General features: G+C 43.9%; 1 protein-coding gene and 1 long non-coding RNA gene across 3 annotated transcripts in view; one reads left to right on the top strand and one right to left on the bottom strand.

The window, feature by feature from the left end:
* Positions 1-879: 879 nt before the first annotated feature.
* Positions 880-5,838, bottom strand: LOC129491855 (uncharacterized). Its single transcript, XR_008660639.2, has 3 exons — positions 5,335-5,838; positions 4,057-4,117; positions 880-2,570 (listed from the first exon to the last, which is right to left on the bottom strand). It is a non-coding gene; the product is annotated as an uncharacterized lncRNA (long non-coding RNA).
* Positions 5,617-13,003, top strand: part of PRKCQ (protein kinase C theta) — a 149,753-nt gene continuing 142,366 nt past the window's right edge. Inside the window, exon 1 of one of the 2 annotated variants that reach the window (XM_063610033.1) lies at positions 5,617-5,762. The gene's annotated coding sequence lies outside the window, so the exon portion shown is untranslated. Of the gene's footprint in view, positions 5,763-5,958; positions 6,021-13,003 lie in introns of those variants that run through there. The other variant, XM_055296445.2, reaches the window with a different exon arrangement.

The raw sequence follows: 13,003 nt of genomic DNA, 5'->3' as shown, positions 1-13,003 counted from the left end.
TCTCAGAATTTTATAGCTGGAAGAAACCTGATAGAATATCCTGTGTAGCCCAGCATACTTTCTGTAAAATGAGAAATCCTCTTCCCAATTTGTGTGTGTGTGTGTGTGTGTGTGTGTGTGTGTGTGTGTTAATGGCAGAATAAAGCCAGGCTATGGACACAGGAGAAGGGAGTGATGAGGGTCAGGTGTGGCATTTGCCTTTTCAAAAAAGAGATTGAGTGACTTACTCTAAAGAAAGTTCCCTTTCAAATCTAAAGCAATTGAATTACGTCAGACTATAAAATTGCAACAATCAAATTTACAAATTTGATAGATTTCATCTTGACTTCTTCCTCCTTGATTTACAGGTGAATTCTGAGATTTATTAATCCTTCCTAGGGACGACTTGCCATTAAAATGTATGGTCTTTTGCATTTTCAGGTTGCTGTTGCTTTTACCCTGGTGGAAGATAATCACTAAAAAGTAGTCTCTGTGGATTATCTAATCAATATCTCTTTAATTTCAGACAAAATTTTATACCCACTTGGGCCATAATTATTGTGCTAATATCTCTAGGCTTCCCAAATCCAGGAGAACGGTGTCTGCGGATCTTTAGAAATACTTAGACTGACTAGTTTTATGCTGGTTCTACCCTCAGAATCCAGAAACACACCAGAAGCATATCCTGTTAACTTGTATCTATGTTAAGGCAACATTGAAAATGTAATTATGCACTAACTGATTTAGAAACCGATGTTACAATTTGAGTCTCCTTATTGGTAGTGATAACAACAATAATGACAACAAATTGTACCCGTAGAATTTCCAAAGCCATAACTAAAACCAGATGGCAAATACTGTTTTTATAACTCCTACCTTCAAAAAAAAAAAAACCAAAGGAACTGTTTCTTGTTTAATTTCATTCTTTTATAGTGTAATAGTAATTGATACCCAGGAAAAAAAATCTACTTTAAATATTCTACACAGTAAGGATTAAATTTCATTTTCCCATGGTTTTATTATTTAGTCGGCATTGTGATACATTCTAATCTACACATTGCCCCTCTATCCATGCCTTGTCTTTTGTCCTCAGAATATCTTATTAATCAGAACTTCCATAAACATACACAATTCTTTGACTGTTTCAAGAGTCAGACTATACTTTCAGCTCTTGTCTTGTTTCTGTGAATATGGTGGCAGAAATCACGGATTTGAGGATCAGTTGGACTGGCATCAAGCAGTCCCCTACTGTTTATTGGCTGAATGAGCTTAGGAAATCATTTGTTTAACCTTTAAGGCTCAATTGTCTCATCTGTAAAATGAAGAGAATATTATCCATCTCAGGGGATTCATTGTTAGAATCAAATTAAATAATTGTAATAAAGTGTGTAACACTACGCCTCAACACAGGTAGTAAATGTATGATAAATATTAACTAATATTCACACATTATCTTTTTCTTAAATGAAGGAATAATACATACTTCCCCTCCCTTGTGTAAGATTTTTTGAAGTAACTTAACATTACAAAGCATGTCTAATAAATATTTTAAATAATGGAACTTTCAAATATATATTATAAACATTTTTCAAACCTTAACCCAGGGTAAGGTTTCCGTTCACCTTTCACTGGTTTCGAAGAGTTGATATCAGCTTTACTATCAACAGTAATTGAGGTTTATCACTCCCCAAGAGGAGGGTCAGTTTTTGTTTTTGTTTTTGTTTTTCAGGGTTTAGAGCTCTTTTCTGGCAATAACAATTTCTAACTTCTAATTATCCTTTTTCCGGCTTGAAAATCTAAAGTTGGATTGAAGAAGAGAAATGACAACATCTCCCTTTTTCTTATCCAAGCTGTGAATTTAAAATACCTTTTGTTTTTGTTTGTTTGTTTGTTTGTGCCTATCAACTTTGACCCATAGCTCCCAGAATGATTTTGATATTTTCTGAATAAATTGACACTAGACTTTACACGTCACTCATGTCTTTAGTTAGGGTAGGCCACTGGCCTCTAATTCCATGCTGATTCTTCTAGGGAATCTGGTGAGCCACTCGAAAAACAATTTCTGCCAAACCTTTGGGAAAGTATCAGTGATTTGGTGGCCAAATTCCTCATCGAATAGTGCAAACTGGTTTCCTCCAAGCTGTGACTTCTGCAGAGACAGAAATGTCATTGTTAAGCAATACCGTCTTCAAATATTCTATGTGTATCATGGCCTACTTCTCCCCGAATACTACCTTTCTCCAAATCAAGACTCAAAATAAGATGTTTCCTTTTTAATTTCTATCCTAAATCCCACATAGAAGGAAGGATGCAAGAGGAGGTCTCCATGGGAGACAGAGTATAATCACCAACTAGGTCCAAAAGAAAAGCAAAGTCATGTCCTGGGTTCCTTTTTCCAAGTTCCGAGTTGTGGGAAGATGGGTTGTGGCAGCTCCGGGAGCAGACGCATGGGAGTACCCCCTTCCTCAGCTCTCAGGAGGGCCGCTGCATCCAAGGCAGGGGTAAGGTGTTTCCGAGATGAAGTGAACTGAATAAGGCGGCTACCCGACAGGCAGTCCTCAGCATTATTCCAGGAAACGTCAGGGCAGAATCTGAAGGAGGAAAAGAAGTACACAGCTGAAAGTTGGGGTGTGTTTAACGTAATGAGTGGAACCTCACCGCCCACGTGTCATCCCCTCCAGGAAATGCCATTTCCTCTTCCAGGAAGCAAAGGTGTGGAGAACTTCTGAGAGCAGCCACATTTATAAAACTAAGAGACAGTGTCTGATAGAAAACAGGAACACCCCGTGGCCTGGGAAAGGAGATGGCGTGTCTACAGGATGCTGGCATCAAGAATATCTAGAGGTGTCCACTACACCTAATGGATACCCAGAACAGATGTGAATTTTTTGTTTTAGGTGAAATTTTACGATTAAAAAAATCCAATTTTTTTAGATATATGATGGATGTTGTTTTAAAAGATCTGATCTTCAGGTTAATGGGTTTCCTATTGTAGGACTATACAATTATAGGACAATTGAGTAGCCAAGAGTCCTCAAAGATCAGTTGTCCAAAAGAGAAAGAAAGAGAAAACTGAGTGCACGATGTAAGAATGGAGAATCGGCTGGGCGCAGTGGCTTATGCCTGTAATCCCAGCACTTCGGGAGGCCGAGGTGGGTGGATCACCTAAGGTCAGGAGTTCGAGACCAGCCTGGCCAACATGGCGAAACCCTGTCTCTACTAAAAATACAAAAATTAACTGAGCATGGTGGCACATGCCTGTAATCCCAGCTACTCAGGAGGCTGAGGCAGGAAGAATCACTTGAACGCAGAAGGCAGAAGGCAGAGGCGGAGGTTGCAGTGAGCTGAGATTTACCACTGCACTCCAGCCTGGGTGACAGAACAAGACTCCATCTCTAAAAAAAAAAAAAAAAAAAAAAAAAGGAGAATTAATTATTCAGCAGCTCTTGAGATGGTGGCTCCAGCCTGACCTGGGTTTGAATCTTGGTTCTGGTACTTTATTAATTGTGGGATCTTGAGCGAGGTGCGTAACCTTTCTAAGCCTCGTTACTCTCTTCTGTTAAAGAGAGATGATGATGATGATACATATCACATAAGATTATGAATGTTATATGAGTAGTGCATCTAAAGTCATCACAGGCTGGGCATGGTGGTTCACCCCTATAATCCCAGCATTTTGGGAAGCTGAGGTAGGAGCATCACTTGAGCCCAGGAGTTTACAACCAGCCTGGGCAACATAGTGAGACCCCGTCTCTACAAAAAAATCTATTTAAATATTAGCTTGGGCATGCTGGTGTGTGCCTGTAGTCCCAGCTATTTGGGAGGCTGAGGTGAGAAGATTACTTGAGTCCTGTGGGATCAAGGCTGCAGTGAGCTATGATCATGGCACTGCACTCCAGCCTGGGCAACACAGCAAGATTGTCTCAAAAAGAAAAAAAAAGTCCTTATCATACCTGGTGTACATATGAAACTTTTTCTAAAGCCACTAACTACTGATTAAATTAACAGGACATATGAGCTTCCTTTCAGTGCCTAATTGTCAATGAGAAACCCAGATATGGAGCGTGAGGAACTTACCATCTTTTAGGCACAGCAGCTGTTTTCAGTTTGCCGTTTCTTTGCAGTGTAACAGGATCCACTGAAAAACAATTGGAGAAAGAGCCAGGTGGATGGCTCTCTGAAATAGGGAAGCTTCTGTTTTGTAGTTTGCAGAAAGAATCTGCGTGGGGATCACTGCTTAAGCTTTGCCTCCTTGTTTCCAGACATAGACGCACTTTCCTGCCTAATTTCCATAGCACATACCAAATGAGCGCCTACTACATGCCAGGTTCTGATGATGTCAGAGTGAGCCAGCACTTCCGAGGTACTGGCCACTCTCGAACCTCCTGGCTAGGAGCTTCCAAGAGCTACAGCCTCTGGCCTGAGGGTCACTCCAGTGTTTTTAGATATTGACAAATGTGGGGCTAATTTTAATGGAATATAGTTTTATCCTTAAAAGGTGTGTGTGTGTGTGTTGGCTTTATTGGGTTCATATAGATTAGCGGCATCATCATAACTCGCTTCCCAGTGCAGACCTGAGTGATTTAATCAAGTCATGAAACACTTTGGGGCCTCAATTTTTCATCTGTCTTCCCAACCGCGGAGGTCCTTTTTAGTTGACATTCTATATTCCCATGATCAGAAGGCTGCTAATTCAACTTATGGCTTTTGTTAACCATTTTTTTTTTTTTTTTTTTTTTGAGGCAGAGTTTTGCTGTCGCCCAGACTGGGGTGCAGTGGTGCGATCTCGGCTCACTGCAACCTCCTCCTCCCAGGTTCAAACGATTCTCATGCCTCAGCCTTCTGAGTAGCTGGGATTATAGGCACGTGCCACGACACGCAGCTAATTTTTGTACTTTTAGGAGAAACAGGATTTTGCCATGTTGGCCAGGCTGGTCTCAAACTCCCGGCCTCAAGCGATCCACCCACCTCAGCCTCCCAAAGTGCTGGCATTACAGGTGTGAGCTACCGCACCTGGCCTGTTTTGTTTTGTTTTAATCGTTTTTAATGGCTCTCTCAAAACAAGAAAAGAAAAAAGGACAAAAAATTACTGTTTTACTTCTCAGATTAATCTGATCTTAGTACACTACAGCAACAAAAGTCTTAATCAAGTACATTTTAATTATTTGGTGTCATCATTGCAAGGAAACCATTCAGTAAGAGTATTACTAACCAGACATATAATTTTCTAACCTGAATGAGAAATTAGTTACATGCAGTATAGAAAACACCCCATTTATCCTCATTGTGACCATCATTAGTATTACCCACAAGGCATAAAAAGTCCTAAAATGACACGCACGGTGGCAACATCACCTTTGCAGCTTCAAGCACAGTAAAATTGAAAGCAGTTCCACCTTGGCAATTGTGTACAAAAAGACAATGTGCAGATACAGGAAATCAAAGTCCCAGGTCCGAAGCCACCTAGGAACGATGAACCCAGGACAGAAGTGTGCCCAAACCTCCCGGGGTAGGTCATTTTAAAAGGAACGGTGTTTACAAGCCCTTACTAGCGTGAAAAACAGAGAAAACAGACACAGCTGTTTCCACCCAATCTGCTGGAGCGCCGTTTCGTTTTCAGTTTGGCGAGAGGGAGACATGTGGCCTCTCGCCCCTTTTCCTGACTCTGAGAATGTGGACGGAGCCGGGGCTCTCCTGCTCGGCCTCGCCGCCCTCCCGGGGCTGTCCTGGGCCCTCCGGCCGCCGCCTCCTGCTCCAGTTTGCAGCTGGGCGACAAGTGGCTGGTAAGGAGGACGGGGGCGGGAGCCTGGGCGCGGGACCGGAGGCGCACGGCGGGGGACCGAGCGCGCGTCCCTGGCTAGAGGTGCCGGGTCCCGGGAGGCCGGGCTGCGGGGAAGCTGGCGAGCGCCCCCTGGCCGGCACCGCCTTCGGGGCGCACCCGCAGTGCGCCGGGCCCGCCAGCCCAGCCAGCCCCGCCAGCCCCGCCAGTCCCCGTGCAGTCCCCGCGCCACCGGGCAGCAGCGGCGCCGTGCTCGCTCCAGGTAGGGCCCCGCGCGCCGCGCCGCCGCCGGGAGGGAGCGGGCTGGAGGGGCCGAGACCCGTGGCGGGAAGGGCTACCCGGGCCCCTCGGAGAGCCTCGGGGAAGGGGTGAGGGCTGCCGGAGGAGCAGGCGGAGTAGGAAATGGAACCAAGCGGGCGCAAGAGCGCACCGGGAAGAATTTCCCCGCTGGGTGTCCGGGACGCGGGTCGCACGGGATGCGGGATGCTGGCGACCTTAGCCGGGTGGGGGCCGCGGCCTGGGGGCTCTTCCTCCTTTCTTCTCCCTTTTCCTTCTCGCCTGAACGAAAGGGGGCCTGCGGGGAGGGAAGAAGGTGGAAAGTTTTTGTATTCTTGGTAAAAAAAAAAAATGCGTGAGGAAAGGTGTTTTCTGGAGATGGTATGCTGTCCACAGGGGAGCATACCCCGTTTTCTGGGAATGTATTAGAGCACGGACCGGGGTGCCATTGCTCAGGCTTCTAAACAAGCCAAGTTTCTTGTCAAGGGCCTGGGGGAGGGGGAGGCAGGTCTTTGAAAGATACAAAAAAAAAAAAAAAAAAAAAAGTCTGGGTGCTCATTCCTGTAGCCTCAAGTGAGGTTATTCCCCAGCTTTGAGGGCCAGGTTAACCAAGCAAAGTTTGTGCAATAAAGTATCTTTGTGGTATTGGATTTTCGAGAGCCACCGTTATCAATGGGAGAGTTGACTGTTGAATGCTGCAGGCGTGGGCCGCTCCCCAGTGGGCATGCAGAGAGGTCCACGGGCTGGCTGGATTGGGCGACTCCCGTCATTTCTGCAAGGAGAGCGCCACAGAACTGCCTTGTCCCCTGGGCTGTCCTGCCCCTGTGCGGGCTGGAAGTGGTGCTAATAAAAGATGATTCAGAAGTGGCACAGGCTGAGGGGGACTAGGCTGGAGAAGGTGGAGGGAAGAGAGAGCACTCCGTGCTCTCTTCCTGTCCGTGGGGAAATGAACCATCTGTGCCTGGTGTCTAAGTCCTTGACGTTCCAGTTGCCCTTTGAGAGCACACCTCAAGCCTGTTGAATTCTTTTAAGAACCACCTACAAGATCGGAGAAGTCCGCCCATGCTTTCTGTCAACTCCGGCCTCTTTGTCCTGTTCTTTTGCCAAAGAAAATTCTAAACCATTGGGATTCGGGAGGCTCCGTGAGAGATGCAGGAAGCCTGATGTGTCCACTCCGTTGTTCTTTTCCCTTGGTTTGCTCCCTAGAAGCCATGGTCCCCACTGGGCTCTTCCTGCCCGAGGCTGTGTGATAGACAAGCCCGATTCCTAAGGTCCTGGGTCCCCCACCCCACCCCACCCCACACCCCGACCTTGTGAATCATCATCTTCATTTTTTCCCTAACTTATCTTTAGTAACGCTTGTGAAATGGCAGGCTTACTGCGGATGCTTAATCTCCTTTAAAAGTGCTGTGTCTAGCGGGAAGAAGGGTGACATTTACTAATACGGTTGCAAATTACTTTTGAAGTTTATGCACAGCTGTTTAAAATCCCTCTGAGATCAGTGCCATTGTTTGATGCAGGTGCCTACCACAGAAGGCTCTTGTTAGTCCCTTCCTCCTGCTGATTGAACACACATATATTTAAAGACGTAGTGTAGGGAGAGCTTCTGAAACCTGCAAAGCCTCAGCTGCACAGCTCCTGCAAGTTAGCGATCCACTCTAAGTTTATCTATTGTTGTTTCTGTCTTCTTGTCTCTCATGAACTTCTGTTTCTGACTTCAAGAGTAACCTGCTGGGCACCATCAGCCTTTGTTTCAGTGACCTGCGATTTTCTTCTACTCTTTAAAAATGTCAGTATCCAGGCAAGACTCTTGTCACCCACCATCCGCATTATCATGTTCATTTCCGCTACCGTCTTGTGCTGTGGTGCCTCGGGATGGCAACTGTTACTTGAGCAAACTTCTACCTCTGTTCTCCTACAGAAATGTCCTCACTGCGTCTGCGCTTACCATACACGGTGCAACTCCTGGAACTTTGATTTGTTTTGCTGTCTCACTTCTCCTTCAGGCATCAAGGGGATGGTGTTTGATTATTCACACCTCAGCTCTTTCTATAATCTCAAAGATCCCTTTCAACAATAATACTCTGTCTCTTGTTAACGCCAGGCATCAGAGGCCCCCTTATATAGCTGGCTTGTCATTGGTCATTTCTATAAAGTATTCCCATTCTAACACATGCTGTCTCTTCTGTGGAAAAGACTAAATTCTTCTCTGCAATGAATTAGATGTTTTAACCAAAATTCCATGTGGACTGGGTCCAGAATTTTCTTTCCAGAGTATGGGCTTGTCGTACAAGTATGTAACTTCGGGGATTCGGAAGTAGACATACACAGACAAATCGCCTTATAACGTGTTATTTAATTATGGTATATTTGCCTTTCTGGAAATTCGGAATTAGAGTTAGTACTTCCTGTTTTTAATGCATTTGATGTCTTAGAGTTGTTGATTATGTTGTTGCCCCTAAAAATGTTGCTAATGTGATGGTTTGTTAACAAGGTTATATTTGATTTCAGGTGATTTCCTTTTTATGGAGTTCAGTCTTTAATTTTTTTTAATAATTTGCCTCAAATCATTTAAAATGATATAGTTATATAATGAAAATCCCAGCAATATAGATGTGATTCCGTGTGTGCGTGTATATCTGTGTGTGTGTGTGTGTGTGTGTGTGTAATCTGTAATTTAAAATAGGGAAATTAGTATTGTGACGGCATACATAGCATTAAACTCATGCTTGCGTTTCTGTGGTTTTAACACTTTAAGCAGCTCATTTCTAAGCAGCTATGTGTTCAGCTCAGCTTTTTCACACCTATTCCAGTTGTTAAGGAAGAAATCATGAGAAACTATAGAAAAATGTGATGTTGAACCAGAGAGATGGATTAAAAGCTGTTTCCTTACAATGGTGAAAATATCTTTCATTATTTTAACATGCCAAGCATTTATACATGTCAAATTCTGATTGCTCTGTCATCTAAACACATTCTTGGGGACAAAATGAATATCAGAGTTTTAGAAATTAGGAAAGCTCACTCAAGCCCAGAATCATAGATTTTTGCTCCTGGATTAAATTAGCAAATATTTGGCAGGACATCTTTCTGCAGGTTGCTTTAGGTTGATGTTAGCTTTTGAATTAAGCTAATAGTATTAATTATAATAATAATCAGCATTAACAAAACCAATGAAATATGGTTTTGAGTCATTATTATTTAGAATTTATGTGCTGTATATCATACTCAGAATTTTATTTATATGTAAGAGGCATTACTACTTCATTTAACCTCCAAAAGCCTTTGTAAATTAGATATTATTATTCTAATTTTTCAGATGAGGAAACTGAAGCTTGTCCAGGTCTTATAACCAGTAAGTGGTAGAGTCAGGTTAGTTGGACCATGCAGATTAGTCTAACCATCAAGCATTTGCTTTAAACTTCAGTCCCAGGTGACCTACCAATTAACTTTTTTATTGTGGTAAAATACACATAACTTAAAATTTAACTTCTTAACTATTTTCTAGTGCACAGTTCAGTGACATTAAGTATATTCACATTGTTGTGCGACCATTGCCATCGTCCGTCCACAGAATTCTTCTCATCTCCTAAAACTGAAACTCTGTCTTCTTTGAACATCAGTTCCTCATCCCTCTTTCCCCTCAGCCCCTGGCAGCCACCCTTCCACTTCCTGTCTCTAAGATTTTGACTGCTCTAGGGACCTCACATGAGCGGAATACCGTATTCATCCTTTTGTAACTGTCTTATTTTACTTAGCATAGCGTTCTCAAGTTGTATCCATGTGACAGCATTGGACAGGACTTCCTTCCTTTTTAAGTCTGAATAATAGTCCATTTATGGATATACCACATTTTGCTTATCTTTGTATCTGTTGATGGTTGCTTCTATCTTTTGACTATTGTGAATAATGCTGCCATGAAGAGGAATGTGCAAATATCTGTTTGAGGTCCCGCTTTCAATTCTTTGGGGTATGTACCCAGAAGTACAATTGCGGGGTCATAGGGTAATTCTTTGTTTAATTTTTGGAGGAATTGCCATATTGTTTTCCACAGTGGCTGGACCGTTTTACATTCCCACCAATGGTAGAAAGGGTCCCAATTATTCCACATTCTCAGCAATGCTGTCTTTTGTTGTTTGTTTTTTGAGATGGAGTCTCGCTCTGTCACCAGGCTGGAGTTCAGTGACACGATCTCAGCTCACTGCAAACTCCACCTCCCAGGTTCAAGCAATTCTCCTGCCTCAGCCTCCCGAGTAGCTGGGACTATAGGCATGTGCCACCACACCCAGCTAACTTTTGTATTTTTAGTAGAGATGGGGTTTCACCATGTTGGCCAGGCTGGTCTCGATCTCTTGAACTCCTGATCCACCCACCTTGGCCTCCCAAAGTGCTGGGATTACAGGCATGAGCCTGGGCTTTTTTAAAAATCTCCTTTATAGTAGCCTTTCTAATAGGTGTAAGGTGCTGATCAGTGAACTTTTTGCCCAATCATTGAAGGCCCAATGGCAGGGATCTCTGGGCTGATGCTGCTCTTGAGTTCATTGTTTATTTCCTGTCTCAGCTTGAGCACATACACCTTTTTCTAGTGTAGAATTAATGGAGGAAATACAACTCACAGCACCTGAGGGACTAGGGAAGCCATGGAAAGGACAGTCCCTAAAACGGAAACAGAATGTCCCTGTAGGTAGCGTTATCTCCACCTCCATGAGGAACCTTATGATTCAGAAATGAGTGGTTGTTGAGAATAAAGTGAACATGGCATCCGTGTTAATAACCCTGAATGTGTGGGACAGATCCTTTTTAGAAGGTTAGTTACAGATGTAATTATCTTTTGTATGTTATCAGAGCAGGACAAGTTCCCAGGACAATGGAGAGGATGGGGAGGGAAACTGCTATTGATGAATTCACCAGGCCTTTGTTGCAAGCCTCAGATCACACACCGTGTTGCAAAACCCGCAGAGAGATGTGGTCAGGCAAATAGGAAATTATAATGAATTGTGATGAATTCGTGAGATATTTGTACTATTATGTATCAGTTTATGATATCATGCAACTCTGTTTATATTTGCTAGTTTCCTTTCTGTCTCTTTTCCTCTAGCATGAAACTCCATGAGGGCCGGCATTGTGTCCCTACATGTGTCCCCAGCCACTCTAACAGGGCCTGACACATACCAAGTTCTGAATAAATATGTGCAGCATGATTGTGTGTTTCAATAGGGGACACACATGGTGTTATGTGCACAGCTAGATTTGGGGTGTCACAGAGCTAACAGTGACAGCTCAGCTGAGACCTGAAGGGGAAGTGGCAGTGAGCCAGACGGGGGGTTCTGGGAGGTAGGAACAGTGTTTGTAGAATGGCCCTGCAGCATGTGAGCCTGGAATCCCAGTGCAGTTGAGTCTAAGCCTTGCAGGTGAGTGGAAATGAGCAGGGTAAGCATCGCAGCTTCCATTTAAACCTCTGCTCCCCATCCTAATTTGCCATATGACCTTAACCAGTGAACTTCTTGGAGTGTCATTCTCTCCATTTGTAAAATGAAGAAAATTGTGATCTCTGATAGCAGTGATGCTGCGAGAAAGGAGCATGTGCCAGTGTGAGCTATTGCTGGGTGGAGCTGAAGGGGTCAGCTGTGCCAGATCACATAGGGCCTGTAAGCAGGTGAACCATATACGTTATCCTCCTGATGAGGACTGTTTATAGAGTGAAAGAGCACGTTATTAATCACTAAGCTTGGGTAACAGGTACAAACCCAGATTGTCCTGGGCAGAATGTCCTGTAGAGTTGTCCTGCCTTTAAGTCATACGAAAGAGTTTGATCCTTTTCTAAGAACAGGAGGAACCCTTTAAATGCTTTCTCTACCAATGTATACAAGCGCCATTCAGGTTCTCTCCAGCATTTCAGAGAGTTTTACCTGCCCATGAACTCACAGCACTTGGCTTGCACTGAAAACTCACCTATACCTTGGCAGCTGTCTCCTCACTGGGCACTTAATTCATGAACAACTAGGAGGGAAAGAGGACAAGACAGCCAGGGGTCTGCTCTTTGGCTCTTTGCATTTTTTTTTTTACGGGGTCTTGCTGTGTCGCCCAGGCTGGAGTGCAGTGGCACCATCTCAGCTCACGGCAGCCTCCGCCTCAGGCTCAAGGGTTCCTCTGGCCTCAGCCTCCTGAGTAGCTGGGACTACAGTTGCATGCCACCGTGCCCTGGCTAGTTTGTGCACTTTGTAGAGATGGTGTTTTGTCATGTTGCCCAGGCTAGTCTCTAACTCCTGGCTCAAGTGATCTGCCCGCCTTGGCCTCCCAGATTGCTGAGATTAAAGACATGAGCCACCACACCTGGCCTAGCTAGCTCTTTTCACCTTTAACCGGAGTGTTAGCTGATACCAAGAACACATCTTTTGGGTTTTTCTTTTTTTAACCTTGTAGCACCTTAAAGGACTGGGTGCTAAGTGTTAAAAGAAAAAAATTTCAATCTGGTGATTTAAATATCTGCAGAAGCAGAATCCTTGTCATCCTGAAATTTTTTCCCTGTGGGCAAGAATTCCTGATGAGTGTACAATCTATTGGAAAAATCGAAAAGTAAACAAACTATGGCAATATATTCTAACATGTATTGACTGGTCACTATCGGCCATTTGCTGTGCTAAGCACTATATGTAGATGATTTCTTGGGTGCTTTGAGAACATGTAGAAGGGAACCAAGTCCTGATTCGGAGGTTCAGGAAAGGCTCTCAGAGGACAAGGTATCACGAGTGGGGATGGAAGATGTATGGGAATTAGCCAAAAGGACAGGGGTTCAGAGGTGAGCCAAGTCTGTCCTGAAAGTAAGCAGAAATGTTGTTCTTCTTGTCATTTTGAGAGAAGTTCATCTCAGCTGTGTTCAGCATTTTTAGGGCATAAGCTTCAACATTTTCCATTCTGTTTTCACTGATCTGTTTTAGCTATACAAAAGCAGGCCTTCTACACAGTTTT

The sequence above is a fragment of the Symphalangus syndactylus genome, chromosome 10 (assembly GCF_028878055.3).
Source record: "Symphalangus syndactylus isolate Jambi chromosome 10, NHGRI_mSymSyn1-v2.1_pri, whole genome shotgun sequence".
NCBI lineage: Eukaryota > Metazoa > Chordata > Mammalia > Primates > Hylobatidae > Symphalangus > Symphalangus syndactylus.
This window is presented reverse-complemented; position numbering and strand designations above follow the sequence as displayed.